The following is a 26857-nucleotide window of genomic DNA, read 5'->3' on the forward strand; positions in this document are numbered from 1 at the left end:
CTCTTAAAGATCCTTTCCCCCCTGTAATGCATGACAAGAAAAAATTGGCTCTTTATAGTTTAGTTTTCCCATGTTCTAAATCAGCAATGGAAATTTCTGCTTGCCCAGGTGTTCTCAAAGAAAGTAGGCAATGGGCCTAAATGAAGTCTGGCAGAAAGAAATTAATTTTTAAAAATCAATAAGCTCTGCCTTTGTTTTTATTCAGCTTTAGGGGAATACATATCAGTGACATTTACCTTGGACTATGTCTCCGTGCCCAAATAACCAGAGCATGTCAGAGCAGACAGGGGGCATGGGTGATCTATTCCACTTCATAAGCCTGGTTGACTGCCAGGGAGTAGATGATGAAGACAGTTGAAAACTTGACCTCTCAGAGCTACTTGGCATCATATAGTCATTCTTAAACCATGTATATCTACCAGAGGCATAAAATTATATAATCCAACATGGGTTCCTGGGCCATACCTATAGAGTTTTTCATAAAAATGGAAGAATCAGTGAGCTTTTCACCATATATGTCATTAATTATACGCTTGAAATTTATTAAGATAATTCTAGAAATTAAATAGCATGTTTTCATACCTTAGCCCAGTACCTCAAGTCATGTTTGTGTGTTTGCTTGCCTCCTGTAGTATTACCCTTCTCTCTCCCCCTACACCATTCTGTTATCAGGAAGCACTAGTAAAAGCCTATGCAAGCTTAGGAGCTCCTGAGATGGAACTGTTTTACAGAGGTGAGGGTTGTGCCACAATGAAGGCTGATGAACATTTTCATGGTTGTTCTTTTATTTCTTTTTTTCTTTGTTTTTTTAAGACTTTATTTATTTTGAGAAAGAAAACATGAGAGGAGACAGAGGGAGAGAGAGAATCTCAAACAGACTTCCCCACTGAGCATGGAGCTCAACATGGGGCTCCATCCCAGGACCCTGAGGTCATGACCGGAGCTGAAGTCAGATGCTTAACAGACTGAACCACCCAGGCACCCTCATGGCTGTTCTTTTAATAGTCTCTCAGCAAGATTATTAGAAGAGGAAACTATTTGGGTTATTTCTCACAGTTGATGTACTTTAATCCTTCTAGTTTCAGGTTTATTTTGAAATAACTGAATGGTAAAAATGATGCCTATGAATTCATAAAGAAAAAAACTGAGCCTCTTTAGTGAATAATCGTTTTGATTTTTTTCATGTACATTCACTGAAACAGAGAATCAGCAAGAACCATAAGATCCTAGTGATTAAGTCTCAACTTAACCTGATGGGTAGGAACCTGTTTACACATCTGCCATGCTACCTTGATCCTTGGCTCTGGAATTAAGTAGGGATTCAATTCCCAGCTCTATCTTGGACAGGCTACTTGCCATGAGCTGTAGTTTTCTCATCGATAAAGTAGAAATGATAATACAAATAGTTTTGAAGACTGAAAGAACGTTCTTAAAGTGTTTCGCACATCTAGTTCTGGTTCTGCTGGTAATTTGAAAACTCATTCATTTGGTCCTGCAAACATTGACTAATTACCTAACTTGGTGCCAGTCACAAGCCTCTGCCCATACAAAGATGATTAAAGTAAAATGTCTATCCAAAAGAACTTTACAGTTTAGAGGTACACACAGGAGCAAAAGTCAATAATTAAAATACACTGTGCTATAATAGAGGTATGAACAAAATACTATATATAAAAAAAAAAAAAAAGGAGACACTAACCCTGGGGATTTGGGGGAGGGATCCAAACAAAAGGTGATATTTGAGTTGGAGCCCAGCAAAGAATAAAGGCGACCTCATACTAAGAAACAGAGGCAGATACAGGGAAGAGATTGGTTCATTATATTGCAAGCTATCCCATGTGGTTGAGTGTAATATATGCAGGTCCATAACAGACTTTTTTGTGAGTGAAAAAAAAAGACTATTCAAGCAATATTGGAAGTAAATTACTAAAATTGTATTTTTTCTATTTATAACTCTGGGCAGTTTGGCAAACGTATCAAAAGCCTTAAATTTTTAGGTATGCTATACCACAGCATTCCTATTTCTAGGGATTTATCTGAAGGGAATTGGTATGACTATGAATAAATATTTTGATATGACCCTTTGGTTCCTACCAAGATGGCAAACTGGAGACAAACAGTCAGATTTCCTTGCCTCAACTGAATCCTAGACATTCCGAATAAATGGGAAACAGACATTGTATATTTAGGAATATACAATGCCACGGAACTGTGAGAAATCAATGAAACCACAGAAGATTGTTGACCTTTCAGTGTGTGGTAGTGGCTGGACACAGTGAAGAATGAACTACTATAACTGGAGAAACAACATATGAACTGAATGTGACAGCGAACACACAAACAGAAGAAAGGTTTAATTTTTGTTCTGAATCTTTTCTCCCACTGTCTTTGTCTTGATCAGATTTCTCCACAGTAATATTGCATGGAAGAAACAGTAATGTTTTAAAGTATTAAAAGATTTAATTACAAGGATTAAATGATACAAATGACCAAGATATAGGTTCCTGTATTGTTCAACTTCTCTTAGCAGGGCACAGACTAAACTGGACAACATAGATCCTCTGAAAGTAAATTTTTAGAATATATGGATGAATAATTTGAAATAAGTATGATTAAAGATACTTATTTAATTGGGAAATAGAACCAGGAATGGGTTAAAAGATCAGGTTGAGAAGCCCTACCAGAAGGCAGAAGTAAAGAATGAAGATGAAGAAGAACATAGTAAAGCTAAAAGTGAAACAGGGTAGAAGTAGAAGCGCCATTGTCTGGATATGAGAAATCTTAGAGAAAAAGAAAAATAGGATGAAGTATTTAAAGAAGTAATGGAGAAAAATGTCTCAGGATCTTTGAAAAATGAAAGACCTTAGAATCGGAAGGACTTACAGAGAAACAAGCAAGAGAAATAAGGAAAACCCCATAGAGGGAATATCAAAAGCAAAAAGGGAATTCTACTACCTTCCAGAAAGGAACAGCAATTCACCTACAGGGAAAGAAGAATAAAATCAATATCAGATTTCTCCACAGCAACATTGCATAGAAGAAAACAGTAAAGCAATATTTTAAAGTATTAAAAGATTTAATTACAACGATGTTTACTATGGTATTGCTTGTAATAATAAAATATTGAAAGAGACCCGAATGACCATACAATGGCACACCATGAAGCCACTTAAAAATTATGTTGCAGAAAAATGTATAAAAAAACATAAAAAGGCATTTGCAATGAAAAATGTCTCCGTGAATAAAAGATTATACACATGTGATTCCACTTTTGTTTAAGTAGAAAGACTGAAAGAATATATGCAGAAATTTTAGTTTTTTTAAAAAATTCCAGCATAGTTAACATACAGTGCTATATTAGTTTCAGGTGTACAATATGGTGATTCAACAATTCCATACATCCCTCGGCACTTGTCATGACAAGTGCACTTCTGAATCCCCATCACCTATTTAACAACACCCCCCTCAACCTTCCCTCTGGTAACCATCAGTTTGTTATCTATAGTTGAGTCTGAGTTTTCTTTGGTTTATCTTTTTTTCTTTGTTCATTTGTTCTGTTAAATTCCACATATGAGTGAAGTCATATGGTATTTGTCTTTCTCTGAATGACTTATTTAATTTAGCATTATATTCCCTAGATCCATCCCTTTTGTCTCAAATGGCAAGATTTCATTCTTTTTAGTGACTGAGTAATATTTCAGTGTGTGTGTGTGTGTGTGTGTGTGTGTGTGTATATCCAACAACTACTTTATCCATTCATCTATCAATGGACACTTGGGCTGCTTCTATATCCTGCCTATCGTAGCTATTGCTGCAGTAAACATTTGGGTACATATGTCTTTTTGAATTAGTGTTCTCGTATTCTTGGGTAAATACCCACTTGTGTAATTGCTGGATCATAAGATAATTCTATTTTTAATTTTTTGAGAAACCTTCATACTTTTTTCCACCATGGCTGCACCGGTTTGCATTCCCACCTACAGTGCACGAGAGTTCTTTTTTCTCTATATACTCACCAACACTTGTTGTTTCTTGTGTGTGTGTGTGTGTGTTTTTTTTTATTCTACTGATTCTGCAGTGATATCTCATTGTGGTTTTGATTTTCATTAAATTTCCCTGATGATTAGTGATGGTGAGCATCTTTATATGTGTCTGTTGGCCATCTGTATACCTTATTTGGAGAAAGTCTGTGTTTTCTGCCCATTTTTAACTGGATTATTTGAGGATTTTTTTGGTGTTGGTTTGTATAAGTCCTTTGCATATATCGGATAGTAACCCTTTATCAGATATGTCACTTGCAAATATCTTCTCCCATTCAGTAGTTGTCTTTTTAGTTTTGTTTCCTTCGCTGTGCAGAAGCTCTTTGTTTTAATGTAGTCTCAATAGTTTATTTTTGCTTTTATGTCCCTTGTCTCAGAAGATATATCTAGAAAAATGTTGGTATGGCCAATGTCAGAGAAATACTGCCTGTGCTCTCTTCTAGGATTTTTGTGGTTTCGGGTTTGACATTTAGGTCTTTAGTCATTTTTTAGTTTATTTTTGTATATGGTAAAAGAAAGGGGCCCAGTTTCATTCTTTTGCATGTTGCTGTCCAGTTTTCCCAACACCGTGTGTTGAAGAGACTTTTCCATTGTATCTTCTTGCCCCCTTTGTTGTAGATCAACTGAGAATAAAATCGTGGATTTATTTCTGAGCACTTCATTCTGTTCCATTGATCTGCAGGTCTGTTTTTGTGCCAGTATCATACTGTTTTGATTACTACAGATTTGTAGTGTATCTTGAAATCTGAGATTGTGATACCTCCAGTTTTGTTCTTCTTTTCCAAGATGGCGTTGGCTATTTGGGGTCTTTCATGGTCCCATACAAGTCTTAGGATTATTTGTTCTATTTCTGTGAAAAACACTGTTAGTATTTTGATAGAGATAGCATTAAATGTCTAGATTGCTTTGGATAGTGTAGACATTTTAACAATATTTGTTCTTCTAATCCATGAGCATGAAATATCTTTCCATTTGTGTTACCTCAATTTCTTTCTTCAATGTTTTATAATTTTCAGGGGTACAGGTCCTTCACATCCTTGGTTAAGTTTATTCCTAGGTATTTTATTATTTTTGGTGTGATTGTAAATGAGGTTTTTTTTTAAAATTTCTCTTTCTGTTATTTTATTATTAGTGTATAGAAATGCAGTGGATTTCTATATACTGATTTTGTATCATGCAACCTTACTGAATTCATTTATCAGTTCTAGTAGTTTTTGGTAGAGTCTTTAGGGTTTTCTGTATACAGTGTCATGTCATCTGCAAGTAGTGAGAATTTTGCTTCTTTCTTGCCAATCTGGATGCCTTTTATTTCTTTCTCTTGTCTGATTGTTGTGGCTAGGACTTCGAGTACTATATTGAATAAAAATGGTGAGAATGGACCTCCTTGTCTTACTCCTAACCTTAGGGGAAAAGCTCTCAGGTTTTCCCCATTGAATATGATGTTAGCTATGGGTTTTTCACATATGGCTTTTTAATATACCTCTCTAAACCTACTTTGTTGAGGGTTTTTATTATGAAAGGATATTGTACTTTGTCAGATGCCTTTTCTGCATCTACTGAAATGATCATATGGTTTTTATTCTTTCTCTTGTTGATGTGATGTATCATGATGATTGATTTGTGAATATTGAACCACCATGGCATCCCAGGAATAAATCCCACTTAATTGTAGTGAATGATTTTTTTTTAAGTGGTGCTGTATGTGGTTTGTTAATATTTTGTTGAAGAATTTTGCATCTATGTTTATCAGAGATATTGGCCTGTAGTTTTCTTTTTTGGTAGTGTTTTTATCTGTTGTTCACATAATGCTGCCTCAGAATGAATTTGAAAGCTTTCCTTTCTCTTTTATTTTTTGGAATGATTTGAGAAGAATAAGTGAATAGGTGTTAACTCTTCTGTAAATGTTTGGTATAATTTACCTGTGAAGTCATCTGGTCCTATACTTTTGTTTTTTGGGAGTTTTTTAAATTACTGATTCAATTTTATTTCTAGGAATCAGTCTGTTAAAATTTTCTATTTCTTTCTGTTTCAGTTTTGGTAGGTTATATGTTTCTAGGAATTTTTCCATTTTTTCTAGGTGGTTCAGTTTGTTGACATGTAATCTCTCATAATATTCTCTTATAATCCTTTGAATTTCTGTGATGTTGGTTGTTATTTTTCCTCTTTCATTTCTCTTTTTATTTGAGTACTCTTTCTCTCAGTCTCTGTCTCTTTCTCTCTCTCTCTCTCAAGAGTCTGGCTAAAGGTTTATTAATTTTGTTGATCTTTTCAAAGAACCAGCTCCTGGTTTCATTGTTCTCCTCTATGGTTTTCTTAGTTTCTATTTTGTTTATTTCTGTTGTAATATTATTTCCTTCCTTCTACTGGTTTGGGTTTTCTTTTTTCATCTTTTTCTAACTCCTTTAGATGTAGAGCAAGTTTTTTATTTGATATTTTTCTTCCTTCTTGAGGTAGGCCTGTATTACTATAAACTTCCCTCTTAGAGCAGCTTTTGCTGTATCCCAAAGGTTTTGGAGCACTGCATTTTCATTTGTCCTCATGCATATTTCCTCTTTGATTTCTTGGTTGACCCATTCATTGTTTAGTAACATGTTATTTAACTCTTGTGTTTGTGTTCTTAACTTATATATTTGTGTTCTTTTCAGATTTTCTCTTATGGTTGATTTCTTGTTTTAGAGCATTGTGGTGAGTAAAGGTGCATAATATGACCTCAATTTTTAAAATCTGTTGAGACTTGTTTCATGACCTAACATGTGGTCTCTTTTCTGGAGAATATTCCATGTACATTTCGTTCCATGAAAAGAATGTGTATTCTGCTGTTTTAGGATGGAATGTTCTGAATATATCTGTTGGATTCATCTGGCCCAATGTGTCATTCAAAACCACTGTTTACTTGGTTTTCTGTTTGGTTGTAAGTGGGGTTTAAAGTCCCCCTGCTATTTTTGTATTATTATTGATTATTTCCTTCATATTTTTTTTCTAGCTGCTCCATGTATTTGAGTGCTTCCATGTTGGGTGCATGAATATTTACAAACATATCTTCTTGCTAGATTGTTCTCTTATGGTTATGTAGTATTATTCTTTGTCTCTTATTACAGCCTTTGTTTTAAAATCTATCTTGTCTGATATAAGTGTTTCCACCGTGGCTTCTCCTTCACTTCTATTTGCATGATAGTGCTTTTTCATCCCTTCACTTTCAATTTGCATGTGTTTTTAGGTCTGAAATAGTATCTTCTAGGCACCATATACATGGGTCTTGCATTTTTATCCTTTCTGTAACCTCCTGTCTTTGATTGGAGTATTTAGTCCATTTATATCAAAAATATTTATTGAGAGGTATGAATTTATGGTCATTTTATTACTTGTTTTATGGTTGTTTTTGTAGTTCTTGATTCTGTTCTTCTTTTGCTGTCTTTTCTCATGGGTTGCTGGCTTTCTGTAGTGATATTTTTAGATTCCTTTCTTTCATTTTTTTTGTGTATCGCTGGTTTTTGATTTGTGGTTACCATTAAGTTTATATATAACATCTTATGCATATAGTTGTCTATATTAAGTTGATGGTCACTTAAGTAAAAACCCATTCTTTATGCCCTCCCCTGTTTTTAGGTATATGGTGTCATACATTATTATATCCTTTTCTTTTGTGAGTCTCTTGACTGATTTTTATAGATATACTTACTTTTACTGCTTCTGTTTTTCCTACGTTTTTACTCTTGCTTATGGTCTTTCTTTTCCACTCAGAGTCCTCTTTTAATATTTCTCATAGGGCTGGTTTAATGGTGAACTCCTTTAACTTTTGTTTGTCTGGGAAACTCTTTATCTATCTTCTATCCTGAATAATAGCCCTGCTGGTTATCCTTGATTGTGAGTTTTCTTTCAGCACTTTGACTATAACATGCCACTCCCCTTGGCCTGCAAATTTTCTGCTAAAAAATCAGCTAATAGCCATATGGGGTCCTTTGTATGTAATTGTTTTTAAATTTCTCTCTTTATCATTAACTTTTGCCATTTTAATTACTATATGTCTTGGGTTAATTTTGTTGGGGGATCTCTATGCCTTCTAGATCTGGGTATCTGTTTCCTCTCCCAGTTTCATGAAGTTTTCGGCTATTATTTCTTCAGATAAGTTTTTCTGGTCCATTTCCCTCTCTTCTATTTCTGGAATCCCTATCATGCAAATGTTATTATGCTTGATGGTGTCACTGAGTTCTCTATGTCTATTTTCATTTTTTATTATTCTTTTTATCTGGTATTCGGCTTGATTGCTTTCCTTTACTCTGTCCTCCAGGTTTCTGGTCTGTTCTTCTGCTTCTTCTAGTTTACTTTTTATTCTATTTAGTGTATTTTTAATTTCAGTTATTGAGTTCTTCATCTCTGATTGGTTATTTTTTATGTTTTTCCATCTCTTTGTTGAGAGTCTCACTGAGGTCTTAACACTCATTTCTCAAGTCCAGTGAGTATATTTATGACCATTACTTTAAATACTCTAGCAGGCATATTACTTATTTCTGTTTCAATTAGCTCTCTTGCTATGATTTTGTCCTGTTCTTTCATTTGGTACATATTCCTCTGCCTCCTCATTTTGTCTAACTCTCTGTGTCTGTTTTTATGTGTTAGGAAATTCAGCTACATATTGTGCTCTTGAAAGTAGTGTTCTTAAGAAGAGAAGGTCCTGTAGTGCCCCTGCAGTACAATCTCCTTTGTTCACCAGAACCTGGGGTATCTTCTGTGTGTTGCATGTGCCCTACTGTTATGGCTGAGCCACATTTGCCTTTTGTCCAGTCATCAGCAATGGATTTCTTTCTCTCTATGAGCAGGGTTTGGCCCCTGTGTGGTTAATGGGCCAGTCTGAAGCCACTTTGGGCTTGGATTAAGTCAGACTAGGCATTTGCCAGAGATACAGTAGTACCAAACTGCAGGGCACTTTTCCTGCACTGTCCCCTGAGAAGTTCTTGTTGGTAGCTGGGACCTATGTTAGACCAAATGTTGGAGCTGCAGTTGGAGTGGTGTGTGTGTAGTTATCTTCCTGTCTCCCCCAGACAAGAGTCACTTTGGAGTGGTGCTGGCCCCTGTTGGGTATGCTTGCACACTGCTAGGCTTGTGGTGCCACCTTGGATGAGCTCTGTCCAAGGTGGCAGAGTCTGCAGAGGACACAGGGATGGGGTGCATGGTGTTAGAAGGTTAATGCAGATCTGTTGTGAGAAGGCATCTAGAGCTACTTTAGAAAACTGTCACAGGGCTGGAGGGAGTAGGTGCACAGGAAGATGTGGGGGCGGGGCTCTCAATGCCAGCAAGATTTGAACAGGTCTTCTGTGAGAGAGGATCTACAGCCAAGACCTGGCCAGAAGGGCTTTGTCCATAGGAGAATGTGAGAGTCTGGCACATCATTAGCAAGTTAGGTGGCGTGTTGGCACCAGTGCTGGTTCCTGTAGGTATTCATGTGTCTTAGCTGAAGGGCAGAGGAGGGAAATGGTACTTGCCAGGCCCTTTTTCCTGAAGAAGTCTCCTAAATATCCCAGCCCCTTTAGCACGGGCTGTCAGATTAGTAAATAAATCTCCTTCCCACATATCCCAGGCATTTTTTTAACTGCTGCTTCTATGCTATGTCTCCACAGGGCTATTTGTTATTTTCTTTCTTCAAGGGCAGGAACTCAGTTTCCCATTGCCCTCTTGACTCTCCCAGAGCTGGCCTCTTTGGTTTTCAAAGCCAAATGTTATGAGGATTTGTCTTTTCCATGTGGGTTCTCTGGCCTGGGGTGCTTGGTACAAGAGTCTGTTTTTTCATCTCTTCAGGCCTGAGATATCCCTCCCTCCCATGGATAGTCATGCAGGTCTATTTAGTTCTTGACTGTATTTCTGCCCTTCCTACACTCTTCAAAGTGGCCACTTCTCTACATTTAGCCGTGAAGAATCTGTTCTTCAAGTCTTCAGTCGTTTTTTGGGTTATTTACACTGGTGTAGATGCTATCTTGTTGTGTCTGGGAGGAGGTGAGCTTAGGATCTTCTTACTCTGCCATCTTCCCTGGAAGTCAGAAATTTTAGTTTTTATCTCTGAGGGTTGCATAGGATAGGATAATACAATTTTCTTTCTGCTTTTTAAAAATCATATACATTTTTTCCTGATGTGCTTTCAATACTTTAAGAAGAAAAAACTGTACTTAACTATTGATTTAACTTTGATAGAACTCCAAGACTAGATACTAATTGAGAGCAATTTTAGACAGACTTTAGACACTTAGAAGGTGCTGCAACCATCCTGGTGAGATATGACAAGGCTTGAGTTAAGTAAGACAGTGGCAAAGGGGATAGATTCAGCAAGCTCTATTGGATTGACACTCAGGAAAAATGAACAGGAATTGGTTAGCAATTAGATAGGGGACATGTCAAGGATGACTCTGAAGTTTCTAGCTTCTCTGATATTTTACTTATCAGCTCCTAAATTTAGGTCTGAAAGAACTATTATATATGCCCTTCTAAAGAAATGTTGTGATACAAAAGGCAGATATTTATACTACGTTTCCAGCAGCTCCTCTATGAAAGCACTTTTGAAGCTGATTTGTATGTACACGTACATTGTGAGCCACAGATATCTTATTTTCAAGAAAAACATGTTCTACAAACTCTTTCCCCACCTGTGTCATTAAGCAAAAGCAATTGCTTTATTCACCACTAACCTCTGTCTGAGTTCTTTTGAATGCAGGTTCAAAGGCACATTCCATGAATATATCTTTTTCCCCATGTGTGTTGAAACCTGCTGGCAAATATTTCATACCCTTATGGAAAAATGGGCCAAGTACATGAATAGACAATTTATAATAGAAGCAAAACAAATGACAAGTATCCATAAGAAAAAATGTCCAATTACCCAAGTAATGAAAATTAAACCTACTTTCTTTTCTTTTTTTTTTTTTAAACCTACTTTCAAAATGCCAAAAATAATATCTTAAAAAATCTCTTAAAAAGATAATAATGTACAGTGCTGGCAAGATGTTGGTGAGATAAACATTTCCTTATATTATTAGTATACTTTTGGAAGAATTTATCACTACATGAGAGAATTCGGGCTATAGTTAAAAATTAATTAATATTTAAAATGAACAGCAATAAGATAATGGCTAAATAAATTGTACATATCCTAAAAGCACATTTTCAAAAAAAAATGTTTAATGACATAGGATAATAGTCATACTACATAAGTAACACACATTATATACCATAGAATTTTTATTTTTAAAGAATTTATTTGTGCATTAAGAAAAAGGAGATGGAAAAAAATCATCTGAAAAATCAGCATTGATTATCTCTGAATGGTGGTATTATTGGTAATTTTTACTATCAGTATTCTAAGTTTGTAAAATGAAGCATGAAGATTTTAAAATCAGAGGTAATTATTAAAAGCAATCCATTTCTAATATAATTTCAGTGATGTTGAACATTCTTTTAAATTCACCTGCTATTTTTTCTTTGTATACATAGTATATGCATAAATAGATAACAAGCACAGATATCAAAAGCAGTTCAGTAATTTGGGAAAATTACCACATGGCTATAGACATGTTTATTTAAGTACAGTGTTGTCTAGGAATTGCTCATCATTTAGTCAGCATTTACTGAAAAGCATAAATTCATAGCATATCAGAGATGGAGGGACTGAGAAATTATTTAGTCCAAACCCTCATTTTGCAAGTGGGCTTTGTGAAAATTTACTTTCATTGTGAGACACTGGGAAGCCATTGAAAGCTTTCAAATGCAATAGTGAGATAATTAATAATTTTGGTAATAATGTGGATAGTTGACTGGCAAGGTAATAGTTGAAGGACAGGATATCCAGATAGAAAGCTACTTTAATAATGCAGAAAGGAAGTAATAAACATTGAATTGGGAAAGTAGATGTGGGGCTGGAGAGCAGATGAGTTCGGGAATCTATTTAGGAAATAGAATTAACATGTTAGAGTCAGATTAATTATGTTGAAAAGGAGAGAAAAAAGTTAAATATAACTGAATTTTCTAGGTTAGGTTAACTATAGAAGGTGACCCATCACCCGAGATAAGCTATCAAATGCTTATCCACAATGTCACCACACACTGGGCTTTTAATAAATATGAACTCGTTGACTAATTAGGCTACATTTATGTCTTCTTTAAAGGAACCTGAATATGGATTAATTCTTATTTACCTTTTGCTTCAAGCAGTTTTGAGAAATATAAAAGGAGACCTATAAATCAGGCACAAGACATGTGTACTGAACTTTAAAGATGCGTTAATAAAACTTATGCCAATATGTTCTGTACGACTTTCTTCTAACTCATCATTTTCATAGCAACAACAACAAAAGCAACTCCTAGAGAAATAAGACTGTTTTTAAGTTTTCTACTTTATATCAATTAGAACTAATTTGAAATGTTTTAGTATAAAGGTGGGAGATATTTCTGGTCCAATCACCAGTTTTAATTAGTTGTTTTTAAACAAATATATTTTCTTCCTTTCTTTGGGCTCCATATGTTCTTCTCCACTGAGGTGTGGATTTATACCCTCACAGAGACACAGTAAACAGGCGTATTCATCGAGTGTGCTTTCTTGCAGGCATGTCCTGTTGACAGCACCATGCATGTTAGAATGATTTTAAGAAAAGAAAAAAAAAGTAGGAGACTGGAGAGTGCATTATTCTGTTCTATTGAAGTTGTTATAGATTCAACTAACTCACCATTAGAGCAATCTCAAAAGTTTTAGACTCCAGCTATCCACCAAGTGCTCCTCCCATCCTTACCAGGTGGTCAAGTCCTCATTTGAATATCCCACAAAAGAGCTCTTTGCTCTGTAAATATATTGTAAAAGCTTATCTTTTAAGCAAGTTGATATTTGTCTCTTTGTGGCTTAATATTTATTGACCCTAGTACAATGAAGCCAAGTCCCCATTTTGTATACCAGCTCTTTAACTACTAAGGTCCTTCTCAGTATTTTCTTCATTCTATTCACTTGCTCATAATGTGCTTTCATCACTTCATTATCCTGATTGCTCTATTCTGAACATGCACTAGTTATGTCCATATCCCTATTTTTTAAAATAAATTTGCTTTTTAAATTCTGAAAATAAAAGCCTTACGAACAATTTCTAAATTTAGTAAATGACTATTTAGAACACATTTTTAAGAAAAGTCTTCTTATTGATCTCCCTGGCCCCAGTGTGTTTCTGTTGAATTCAGTTTCCAATCAGCCACTGGAGTTATCTATCTAAACTTCATTTCCTACTGCATGGGGTAAGGTCCTTAGATAAGCAACGGCAACTAGAATTACAAGTGCAAGAGAATTATTAGGGCTATTTCCTGTGTACCTATAAAGATGAAGTGGAGGGCCTTGCTGGAGAAGGCCGTGAGAGTCTTCAGACTGAGAAGCAGGTCTGACACCAGTGAAAGGAGAGCAGGAACACAAGGGGAGTGGCTAGGGGAGATCTTAGACTACACGCTGCCAAAATGCAAACAAAATAAACAATACATGCAGTGTAGTGAGTCATGCTAATCCCAGGTTTTTGCTTCCATTAAACAAAATGACAAAATATTCTGGGATAATATCTAGTGTTCTAGGGCAAAAAAAAAAAGAAAAAAAAAACCTATTCAAGCTATGAACTAGTCAAAGATATATGTATTAATGAGGATCCATTTGGAAAAACAAAAATTCACTATAAATACATCCAACAGAATTTTTTTTTTAATTTTATTTATTTATGATAGTCACAGAGAGAGAGAGAGAGAGAGGCAGAGACATAGGCAGAGGGAGAAGCAGGCTCCATGCACCGGGAGCCCGACGTGGGATTCGATCCCGGGTCTCCAGGATCGCGCCCTGGGCCAAAGGCAGGCGCCAAACCGCTGCGCCACCCAGGGATCCCCAACAGAATTTTATATAAAGAACTGTTGATGAGTATTGGAAGGGCTGGAATAAATAGCAAGCAGGAGAAGGAAAGCAGGTTAGAGGAACAAAGATATAAAAGGGATGAGCCTGAGAGATTGAAAGCTGGAGTCAATGAGCCTGTCCCTCCTGCTGTCTGTTGGAGAAGCTGTTGCACTTGGCCAAAGGAGTGTTGTCAAAGGAGTGCTATCTGGACCAAGGCTGAAAACAAGGAAAAGAGGCTACCTGTACCCAGTCTGCTTGAATCTAGAATGAACCCAACCCTGCTGTTACTGTACCTACTGATGGCAATTGCCAACAACTGCCAGTGTTGGAACCAGGAAGAAACTTGCCTTTCCTGCTGCTTTATCTCCTACTAGTATCTTCTATTAGTAGAGCTCATCAGGAAGACAGATGGCAAGAAGGCTGAGAAATGTAGCTTATGGACTTTTAGGCTTCTTTAATACATAGTAAATCACAGAAGGGTGGGAAGAGGGGCTGTGGGCACATAGGCAAATGATTGGCAAAGCAATATGCCAGCATACATTGAGTCAGTGAACTCCAGAAGATGCAAGTTACAGCATAAAACAGAAGTGACACTTTAAACTACATGAAAATTCCTACTTCTCTTGTATTATAATAAGATTTCTTCCTATAATTTCTATTTTCTTTAATAATGGGATTGTTCTGAGCTTTAGCATATGAATTCCTATATATTCTTAAAAAGAACTAGTATCTTTTAAAAAAATTTTGCCTGTGGTGTACAAAGGATGCAAATCACACACACCCACGAATTTATTGATCCTTCATACTCTTATTGCCCTCATCAATAATTGCTTTGCTTTGTGTAAACTGTCCTTTTACATAAGCAGAAACATAAATCACTCTTTCCAAAGGAGGCCCTAGTCACTTGGACTAGGTAGAAGGGTGGAAGAGAATTAATCATGGGCTGCAGAGCTTGTGGATCTTGAATGATCTATCAAAGGAATAGCAGGTTCCTCTACATCCTGAATAACATCTCCTTGGTCTTACCTCTGATTGCAACCATGGTTGTGATGGACAGTTCCTTGAGCCTTCCACCCACCCCAGGCTGACAATAACTTGCTCAAATGAAGACCTGGCATTTCCATGTCTTCCACTTTCTGCCTCAGCTTCTCTCATTTTACAGAAGCTCGTAGGAGCAACCAGCCTGTGAAACCAAGAGATGTCAAGGAGTTAATTAATGCCCCTAAGGGCAACTCCTGAGCAATAGCAAACAGGGCTGATATATAGATAATTCTGGTCTATCTTCTGTAATGCTACTGTGAGTTATTTTCTATGCTCCTCTGGAAGTTCTGTTCAGAACTGAGCTCCATCTGTCCTTCATAGGCTGGGGGGGATAGGGGGTGGGGAAGTGGGCGGGAGCAAACATTGCATCCTTATATTGCTTTTTTTCCTGTTTTTATTTTTTTCTCCCTCATCTCTCATTCTACTCTCTGAGATTACCTCATAAATAAACTACCTACACATAGCTCATTGTTTCAGATGTGGCTTTCCAGGAAACCCAAGATAAGTTACAGGGCAATTCATAATCAATATCTAGCTACACACCAATTTGAGGCATCTGGGCGAAAAGAAGAAATGCCTAATTAGACATTAGGTAAAAAACAAAAGGCATTGGTAGGTTTGGAATAGTATAGAGAAAATGGGACCCAATAGAACCTTTCCAGGTTGCCAGATACCTTTCTTATGGGTAGCAAGAGAGCTGCTAACGGGCTTCAGAAAACTGCTGTTTTCTCCCTTCCACCTCCTTGCTACTCTTTCTCCACTTACAAAAGTCTTGAGTATTCTGTAACTAAAAGCAATAACACACACTCCATCTATCTATAAATATATATATGTCTTATATTCCTTATTCAACGCTACTGTCACATTTAATATTTCACCTAGTGAGTTTCAATACAATTTTGATTTCTTAGCCTCACCTCTTTTTCTCCATGGTGGTTACCCTCTGATTCACATAATTCTATGACTTTGGTTGATTTTTAAATTACCAGTAAGGTTTTATTTTTTTTTAACTGCCTTGTTTTCTTTCCTAAGCTCTAGTTTTGAGAAAATGTTTAAGTTATCAAAAGGACTCCTTTAAACAATTTTTATGAACTATAATTTCTTAGACATTGCAAAATCTTGAGATTTGTTTCTGTTACCTTTGTATATAAAAGGTGGCTTATTAGTGCAATCTTAGGATCATAAAACGTTTTCTAAGCTATAATGCTTTTTGAAAACAAATCATAGTGTTTGTTGCAAAGAAGAGCCTGAGACCAGCTTGGTTTTAATTGCTTTGTTGAATATACACTTGTCTCCCTCCTGATCCACACACTACCACCATTATGTCTCAATCCTAGGTTGGATTTTTTTTTAATTAATTAAAAATTAGATCATTCATTCCATAAATAAATATTGTATATTGTATATTGTATATTTATATTTATATTTATCCTATCCACCAGACAGGATTTTGGGTGGTGGGGGGATATAGCAGTAAATAAAAAAAATTAAAAATTCCAGCATTCCTGGAGCTTAAGTTCTAATAAAGTGAAAGAAAGCAATATAAAATATAAAATATATAAATATATTTAATATAATGTAATATAAATGCTGAGGATGCACCTACTAAATTTAAATATCTTACTAGGATATTTCTAAGCATAAAACCCCTCTCATTGACCTACCTTTAATGCCACTTTTTTTTTTAACTCTAATGTCTTTTATAAACTCTAGAAACTCTAATCCATTATATCCTCTCTTTAATTTTAAATTTCTGTTCATTTTTTCTTTATTTTGCAGTTTTTAAGAATGCCCTTTGAGTTATTTATCTTATTTTCTGCAGTATCAATTAATGACTTCTAGATTCAAATGGTTATTTAATTTCTAATGTTCATTCTCATACCATATTAAAGTCACCTTTTTAAATAAGAGAATTTCGTTCATGCATTCATCCATCCACTCAAAAACTATTTAAATTTATTTTGTTACAGCTGCAAAAGAATGTTAAGATGATAATACTCAGAGCAATACGCTCTTATAGTAACAATAAAAGCAAAAAATTAAAAAAATTTTCATTTTCTGTGATGGTCTCAATCTAATTATGGGAAGAATTTACACTTCTGTACTGCATATTTCTTTTTCATGGCTTACCTGTTGACATTTTATGTTTACTTAATTTTGAACAAAAAGATTTCTATTTTGTCTGTCAGTTTGAGGATAGCCAGGTCATGATCTCAGGGATGTGAGATAGAGCCCCACATTGGGCTCCCTATTGAATGTGGAGCCTGCTTGAGATTCTCTCTCTCCCCCATCTGCTGCTCTCCCCACACATACTGTTTTTCTCTAAAAAAGAAAAAACAAAACAAAACAAAATACCAAAAACTAAAAATGGACATTTGCATAAGGAAGTTTGTGATGCTGGCACAGAAGGCACACCCTGGATTTGTGGCTCAGTGAGAAAGAAGTTAGTGAGAAAAATTAAGGGGACTCTGAATAGAATCAGTTCTTAGTCCTGACCCATTAGAAGTTTAGAAACATTTCTTCCAGAACCAAAATACTGGTTTCTCATTTCATAGTGGACTTTAGTTGTGGAAATACACTGAATATAATTTCTTTTTCCACTAGTTTCATAATTATATTAAGATTCTATTTCTTACTGGTTCTTCAAACCTTTATGTGAGAAATTTCCCATAGCTTAATAGTTTGGAGTTCCAAAATATTTTCTATCACTTTCTTATGAAAAATAACAAATATAAAGTAAGATTGAAATATTTAAATTTGCTGTATATTTGAAAATCATATTTTACTCTACTTGTTTTATCACATATATAATCATTTGTCATCCCTTTGACTATTCATAAACTCATCTTTTAAAAATTATAGATTTCCCTTTCTTCCTAAGTACTTTAGCAGTATTTTACCTAATGTTAGTTTAATTGTTCCAGTCTTCTTATGCTTACTGTTTATATGGTGTATCTTTTCCATTTATTTACTTTCAATCTATCTGTCTTTTTATATTTAAAGTGAATTTCTTGAAGATAATATATACACATTTTATAATGTGTTTTCTATTTATCTCCTCTTGTGTTTTGTTTTTCTGTTTCTACATTTCCATCCTCTTTTGGGCTTTTGAATATTTTCCAATTCTACCTTATTTTGTTTTTTAAAAATATACCACTCTGCATTTTTTTAGTAGTTGCTCTAGGGATTAAACCGTACATCTCTAACTTCTTATAGTGAACTTAGAGTTAACATTGTGTCATTTCACAAAAAATGCAGAATCTTGCAACTATGTAAATCCATATAATGTCCCTCAATTTATGCTGTCATGGATATGTTTTTTTCCTATACTCATTACAAACCCTATGAGACAGTATTATAAGTTTTACTTCATTTTATTTTTTTTCAAGTTTTATTTATTTATTTTAGAAAAAGAGAGGAGGGAGGGAGTGTGTTCAAGTGGAAGGTGGGACAGAGAGAAAGACTCTTCAAGCAGACCCCCCTCTAAGTGCAGAGCCCAATGCAGGGCTTGATCTCATGACCCATGAAATCATGAGCTGCTGAAACCAAGAGTTAGACACTTAAGCCAGTCAGGTGCCCCTATAATTTTTACTTTATTTTTTTTTAATTTTTAAAAAATTTTTAAAGATTTTATTTATTTATTCATGATAGACATAGAAAGAGAGAGGCAGAGACACAGGCAGAGGGAGAAGCAGGCTCCATGCTGGGAGCCCGACACAGGACTCGATTCAGGGACTCCAGGATCGTGCCCTGGGCCAAAGGCAGGTGCTAAACTGCTGAGCCACCCAGGGATCCCTAATTTTTACTTTAAATACTCATATGAAACTTAAAGGCACTTAAAGGAAAAGAGAATAGTCATTTATCTTTAATTTATATTTCCCATTTCAGTACTCTTCATTCTTCCTAAGGATCTGAATTTCCAATTGGTATAATTTTTCTTCAGCCTCAGAACTTCTTTTGGCAAGTCTTCTAATTTATGTCTATTAGCAACAAATTCTCTTATACTGTTTGTGTCTGAAAATGTATGTTCCCCAAATTCTAGAAGGACATTGTTACTGGATATAGAATTATTGTTTGACAGTTTTTATTTGACATTTTGTTCATCACCTTAATATTTTTTTCCCACTGTCTTCTGGGATCCACAGTTTCTGAAAAGTAAACTATGTAATGATTTATTTTTCTCTCTTTATGTAATAACTCCTTTTTCTTTTATTTCTTTTGAAATTTTTCTTTGGTTTTATGCAGTTTTATCTTGATATACCTAGGTATGGTTCTCTTCATATATTTTCCTAGCTTGGAAATTGTGGAGATCCTTAAATCTTTAAATTTATGTCTTTCACCATATTTTGGGGGAAAAATCAGCCATTATTTCTTCAAAATATGTTTTGTTCTATTCTTTCTTTTTTCTTTTGAGACTCCCAATTACACAAATGGATCTTTTGATATTATTTCATAAGCCAGTAGAGCTCTTTTGATTTATTTTTAAATATTTATTATTTTCCATAAGTTAGATAATTACTTTTGATCTCTCCTCAAGTTTATTAAATATTTTCTCTGTCTTCTCCATCCTCCCATTAAACTCATATATTTTGTAAATTAAATATTTATAAATCTGGTATTTTTAACTCTAGAATTGCCCTTTTTTGAATTATCATTTTGCTGTATATAGAATTCTTGATTTATAGTCTTTTTCTTTCTTTTTAAAAAAATTTTTTTTTTTAATTTATCTACGATAGTCATACAGAGAAAGAGAGAGGCAGAGACACAGGCAGAGGGAGAAGCGGGCTCCATGCACCGGGAGCCTGACGTGGGATTCGATCCCGGGTCTCCAGGATCATGCCCTGGGCCAAAGGCAGGCACCAAACTGCTGCGCCACCCAGGGATCCCTATAGTCTTTTTCTTTCAGCACTTTGAGTACATTAGCCCATAGCCTTCTGCCCTTCTTGTTTTCTGGCATGTCAGTTGTACCTCTTATTAAAGACTTTTTATATGTGATGATTTATTTATTTCTCTTTCTCTTATTTTTCTCAAGAGTCTCGTATTTTGTATTTTGTATTTTGACAGTTTGACTATGATGTGTCTAAGTGTGGATCTCTTTTAGTTGGATTTTGTATTGTATTTTGACAGTTTGACTATGATGTGTCTAAGTGTGGATCTCTTTTAGTTTATCCTATGAGTGTTTTGAGATTCTTGGCTGTGTAAGTTAATATTGTTCATCAAATTTGGGAATCTTCAACCATTTTTCAAATATTCTTTCTGCATCTTTCTCTATTTTTCATCTTCTGGGACTCCCATTATACATATTTTGTATATTTGTTGGTATCCCACAGTCTCTGAATCTCTGGTCATTTTTCCTTATTTTTTTTCTCTCTATTCATCAGACTGGATAATTTTAACTGACCTTTCTTCAAGTTTGCTTATGTTTCTTCTATCAGCTCTTATATTATTCTCCTTTAACGAATGTATCATCTTTTTCATCTCCAGTATTTTTATTTGGCTTCATTTTATAATTTTAATCCTTTATTCATATTTTCTATTTGGTGTGGCATCATTATACTTCCCTTTAATTTTTTAAGTGTAATTTTATTTTATTATTTGAACATATGTATGATATCTAATTTTAAATTTTTGTCTTATAAGTACAACATCTGGGCTCTCAGAAACAGTTTCTATTGTCTATTTATTATGTATTAGATAATTTTCTGTTTCTTCTTGTGTCTTGTAATTGTTTTGTTGAAGCTTGGACATTTTAAATAATATAGCACAGTAACTCTAGGAAAAGATCTCTTCTTCCTCCCCACCCCCACTTTGATATTGTTGTTGCTGTTTATGTGTTCAATTACTTTCCTGGAAAAATTGTATAATATCTGTATTCTATGGTTTTTGTTTTTTTTTTCGTGCAGCCACTAAAGTTTCATCTCTGCTTAATAATCTTAGTGGTCAGACAATGATGGGACAGAGATTTCCTTAAAGGTTTTAAACCAATAAATCTCTCACTCTTTGCTGAAGGATGTAATGTGAGGGTTGGAGTAGGCTTTCAATGCTTTAGTAGTTTACAGTTGTGCCTTAGTCGTCTTTACTTCTTGCATGCACAGAGTCTCATGGTCAGCTATGGATAGAGAGTAGAGCCTTTTCAAGTCTTTTTGTGGTATATGCACCACTCTGCACATGCAGTTAGCCTTCTAGATCCCCAGAAATGTGTTAGATCTTTTAAAAACCCCTTTGGAGATCTAATTATCCTTATTTTCCTTTAATTTTTTGTGCCATTTAATTACTCCAACTGGCAATAATACCCTCAATAGCTATGATATTAAGCCACTGCCTCTGACCTTTTTTGGCAAATGTGCTTCCTTGTCCAGTGAGCTCTGAATCAGTTGAAATAATGACAAAACATTAGAATGGGATTTTTCCAGGAAGTTCCAAGATAGGTCAGATAATGACAATTCTCTGGGGATAGATTTTTAGGGGAATTCCAAACCCATTCTACTCATTCCTGTGTCTTCTAGACTACTTTTTCACAGTTACTATCATTCCAAAGTGGTGATGGAAGAAATGGGATGGGAGAAGGGCAACTTAAAATGCCACAAAGTTTAATATTCTCACTCAACTAATTCAACTATTTGAATAAACTCTCTTGAATAACCAATCCTTTGGTTAATTTCAGGAGCCCTTAAAACGATGACTTGACAATTATTTACCCGTGTTCTCAATGCTTTTATGGAAGAGTGGATTTTTGAAGGTCTTTACTTTGCCAATATTGCTTTCTAATAAACTGAATAATTTCTTTAAATCATAAATATTTACATGTACTACAGTACTGATTTTTAAGTACATTATAAATTACTTAAAAACAGAAATATAAAACAAATGTAATGAAAAGTAAATATAAATAAAAGTTCTAATGAGATATGAGCTGTTTTTTGGAGACTTTTGTAAAATTTTACTGCTGATGTGATTGAGGGTGCAAAATGATTTATCAGGGCTTATAAGTTCTATTGATCATGTTATCAGTATATTTTAAAAGGTTTTAATTTAAGTTTTAGAAGAAGTATATGTTTAAACATTCAAACATCAGAGGGTTATTCAGAAATGCTCTTTTTTTAAAGCAAGGGCTTTAATAATACCCCATAGATTATTTGGTGTTCACAGAGTAGATCAGGAATCAGCAAACTACAGTGTGTTGGCCAAATCTAGCCTGCTGAGGGCCCCTGTCTAGCCAAACCCATTTGTTTAAGCTGCTTTAATACTACAAAGACAAAGTTGAGTAGTTGTATAGAGACTGTATACCCCAGAAAGCCTAAAATATTTAATATCCCTTCACATAAAAAGTTGTCTGGTTTTGAAGTTGTTTTCACTGGACATTAGCAGTTCTTGGGATGTATTCAAATTACTAACCATATTTTGAATAAGTATAGATTTCTAGGTTCTATCTTAAGTATCCCAACGCCAATGAGTTACTTGTTCTCTGATTTTCAGTTGAGTTTGGTAGATGGGGAACACTGCTGGGAGACTATTAGGTGCAGGAAGAAAAGTGAGGTCAAGGTGTTTATTTCCTTGTTTCTTCTTTCCTGGCTTCTCTCATTTAAATGGCTCTCTTGATCTATCCTTGTACATCAGTGGCTTCATAATCAACTCCTCCATACCTTCAGGTTGTAGAGGGAATATTTGAGCACTTACCTTTGGGGGAAGGGCGGATTTAATAATCCTTTATAGTCTCCTTAATCCGTATCCACTCTTTGGTAGTAATTCCTTTAATTTGCCTTCCCTTTCAAGCTGGGAATCTCATACTGCAAATTTTTGTACTTTTCTTTTTTAATTTTTTTAATTTTAATTTTATTTTTTAAAAATATTTTATTTATTCATGAGAGAGACACACAGAGAGAGAGAAAGAGAGAGAGAGAGAGAGGCAGAAACATAGGCAGAGGGAGAAGCAGGCTCCATGCAGGGACCTGACATGGGACTCCATCCTGGGACTCCAGGATCATGTACTGAGCCGAAGGCAGAGGCTTAACTGCTGAGCCACACGGCATCCCAACTCTTCTTTTTTTAGATAAAAATTTCAGCCCATCTTTTCTCCATATTGAACTCCTGTCTTCAAAAATATTCTCTCTCTCTCTGTTGGTTTCATGTTATTTTAAATTTAAAAATCCTACCTTCTATTTCCTTAATCAAGTTGTTAATAAAATTATAAACTATTTAGGGCTAAGAATAGTATCTGTGGACAGTTATTAGAATGCCCCTTCCTGATTGAATCCATTTATAACATTTTTTGGTGATATTCAACCAGTTACTAATCTATTTTAAACATCTTTAGTCCTAATGTCTTCATTTTGTCCATTATTTGACGTCCATGCCCTCTGATTCCTCCAAAGTCTCATATTCATAGGAAGTACATGATTTCAATGATTATACATATCTGTTCTCTCTCCAGTCTCAAATCTTCAGTTTCTTACAGGAGACAGAAATTCAGATATATGTAGCAAATGGCAGTTTAATGAAGTATTTTAGTTTATTCAAACTTGGCTTTCCTTTAAGAAATCCTATAGGAAGCCTTTGTTCTATGTCTGTTGATGTTCTCGTGACACTTGGCTCCTTACACTTGATCACACCTCTTGACATTGAGGTTCATCGGTGTTTTAACAACAGACATTTCTTGAATTTCTCCATTTGGCCAGACTACATCACACTGAGTACCCTAAGCTAGAGAATTAAGATCAGTGTGAGGTACCTGATGAAACAGGTCCATTTGACATGACATCATGCTACATAGTATTTAAATTATACAACACATGAATATCTCCTGTTTGGGAAATTCTCTAATCTTTATTGGTGATGAGCATAAACAAAGGTTTCTCAAAATTTCTCCATATATAATTTGCTCATAATTTCTTTTATGGAATTGCTTATCAGAAATCTGTTATTAAATCTTCTCCAGAAAGCACAGCACAAGTGATCAGAAATAAATTGCTGTTGTATTATGTGTATATGAAGGTATTGTTCTTTGTTTAATTATTTTTGGTTTCTGAATACAATATTTTCATGAATCAAATCAGCTTTAGGACTAATATCTCTTGGGCCACCTGGTTGGCTCAGTCTATTAAGCCTCTGCCTTCAACAAAGGTTATGATCCCAGAGTCCTATGGTCGAGCCCCATGTCAGGCTCTCTGCTCAGTGGGGAGCCTGCCTCTCCCTCTCTGTCTGCGTTCCGCTCTCCTTGCTTGTGCTGCTCTCTCTCTCTCTCTCTCTCTGTCAAATAAATAAATAAAGTCTTAAAAAAAAAGGACTAATATCTCTTTATCTGAAAGAACCTGACAGCAGGAAGCAGAGAAAAAATACATAGATTCTATGGAAGAAAGGACCAAGAAACATATGCAGGCTCACTGCTTGTATTTTCTTAAAGAATTGAGGCATGTTGGTAAGCTAGTAGCAAGAGAGCATTAGAGGACCACAACTGAAGAGAAGAGCATCATTAGTTCCGGCTAGTGATTCCTCTACCCTTACTTGTTGGTGCCAAAATGTAATTGTATAAAAAATGATGACATAGTGGATTATGAAAGATTTGTAAATCTTTTCCCTTAGATAATAGATAATAGATAATAATAATAATAATAATAATAATAAACATTTAATAAATGCTTACTGTAGGTGACCAAAAGCTTGGAAATATAGACAAATATGCATAATAAATAGTTAATGATATTATAATGTATGATTTGTTCAGTAGGCTTTCTGGCATATTCAGCGTATTGCCCTTCATCATGCTGTTCATCATCCTCAGATAAGCTTTGTAGAACTTACATCTTGTACAGTTAAAAGGCACATAGTTTGGAATCTTTTGAACAGTTCTGCAAGGCACCTCTAATCCCTTGGATGCTTGGCAAGTTGGCCAGTTTGTATCAGCGACACCACTGGCTATAACTGTTTCATTCATATTATTGGAAATGAGTGCTAGTCCACAAAAGAGTTTGCCAACAGACTGACTATACCTTGAATATTTTAAAAAATATTTTATTTATTTATTTATTTATTTATTTATTTATTTATTTATTTATTTATTTATGAGAGACACAGAAAGAGAGGCAGAGACATAGGCAGAGGGAGAAGCAGGCTCCCTGTGGGGAGCCTGATGCAGGACTCCATCCCAGGACCCTGGGATCACGACCTGAGCCAAAGGCAGACACTCAACTACTGAGCCATACACGTGCCTCTACACCTTGAATTTTTAAACCAGTTTTCTTTTTCTTTTTTTTTTTTTTTTAAATTTTTATTTATTTGTGATAGTCACAGAGAGAGAGAGAGAATGAGGCAGAGACACAGGCAGAGGGAGAAGCAGGCTCCATCCATGCACCGGGAGCCCGACGTGGGATTCGATCCCGGGTCTCCAGGATCGCGCCCTGGGCCAAAGGCAGGCGCCAAACCGCTGCGCCACCCAGGGATCCCTTAAACCAGTTTTCTAACTGCTCTGAGGAATGGCAACTCTTTTAGGGTGGTACATATGAAAAGATTCTATTGTTCATTATTAGGATCAGCCCTTCATCTACTCAGCAGTATCAGCTCAACACATTCATCTTTCATCAATCTTTTAAAAAATATATAAAATTTTGGTATTTATGTTTCCAGCTTTTATGGATACCCTGCTTATATTGAGGAATCTTCTTTTTTCATGCAATCCTCCTAGTAAATCTACAAGTTGGCTTCTATTATTACTTATATTTTATAGAGGAAGAAGTAGAGGTAGAGGGAGATTAAGTAACTTGTCCAAAATCACAGAACTGGTAAATGAAAAATTATGGGTTTTAGGTTTAGGGAGGGAGAACAAATTAAGGGAGAAAAATTGATGAAGAAATACTATGTTAGCTAGTAGAACACAAATATTTTGCTGTATGTTTATATAATTGATTAACTGTTAATATAACCTGCTCTCTGGTTTGCATATTGGATATCAGATTTTTAAGAAACACCAAAATAGTTTCCAGTGAGCTTTTCTGATAACCGTACTTCACCATGAAAGTGCTAGGTGGCCTTTGATAAATTTTTAGCATCTCTGTGCCTTCAAAAATGGAGAGGATTTTAGCTATCTACCTACCAGGTGAGTTGCTATTTGGAAATTCGAATACAAATTGTTTTTTGACTTCCTTGGAAGAAAGTCATTCTATAAAAACAAATTTGGGCTATTATAATGACAAGTGTGTGAGTGTACATTAATTTCCCCCTTATGTTGTTATTGCCAGCAGATGGAGGTCGAAATTGAATTGCTGCTGACTGTTGTCCCTTGTTATGGCCTGTGGAGATATGACAATTGAGGAAGAACTTAGAGGAATGCCAAGTAGCAGAGCATGAAGCAGTGGGTGTGACCCACTGCCTTGGACATTTTATGGCTGATAGCATTTGGCAAGAAAAAACTGCAGCCTCTATAGTAGTCTTGCAAATAGATCTCAACATTAACTATGCCCTCACCCTCACCCGTATTTGATTTACCCTATAATGTACTCATTTGCTAAAATCCACTCTTCTAATTGTCAGCTAACTCACTAGTCCTCTCACAAAAATACCTAAATAACTAAATAAATCATACTTGAAGACGTTTCTTTGTTTCATTGCAAATTTGGGCACAGAAAGTCGAGGCCATGCATCTGAAACTTCTTGTCCATTCTACTTTGATTTCTTCTGGGCTTGTTCTTTTTGTTTGTTTGTTTGTTTGTTTGTCCAGAGATTATTACCTAGGGAATCCTTGGATGACCTTCCAGGGGTGCCTGACCCAGGGGAATTAGAAGCACAGTATCTGTGCATGCTATCACGTCCCTTTTTTGTTTTTTTCTGTTAGGAGAGTCTGTGGCTTTCACAAGATTCTCAAAGGGGCTTAGGACTTCAAAAAGCTTGTGAATCC

The 26857-nt window shown here is 35.3% G+C and overlaps 1 long non-coding RNA gene across 1 annotated transcript in view; it reads left to right on the forward strand.

The window, feature by feature from the left end:
• Positions 1-26545, forward strand: part of LOC119876390 — a 65420-nt gene extending 38875 nt beyond the window's left edge. Inside the window, exon 3 of the long non-coding RNA XR_005361300.1 lies at positions 26202-26545. This is a non-coding gene — a long non-coding RNA (uncharacterized LOC119876390). The remainder of the gene's footprint in view (positions 1-26201) is intronic.
• Positions 26546-26857: the final 312 nt, after the last annotated feature.

This window comes from Canis lupus, chromosome 6, assembly GCF_011100685.1.
Source record: "Canis lupus familiaris isolate Mischka breed German Shepherd chromosome 6, alternate assembly UU_Cfam_GSD_1.0, whole genome shotgun sequence".
NCBI lineage: Eukaryota > Metazoa > Chordata > Mammalia > Carnivora > Canidae > Canis > Canis lupus.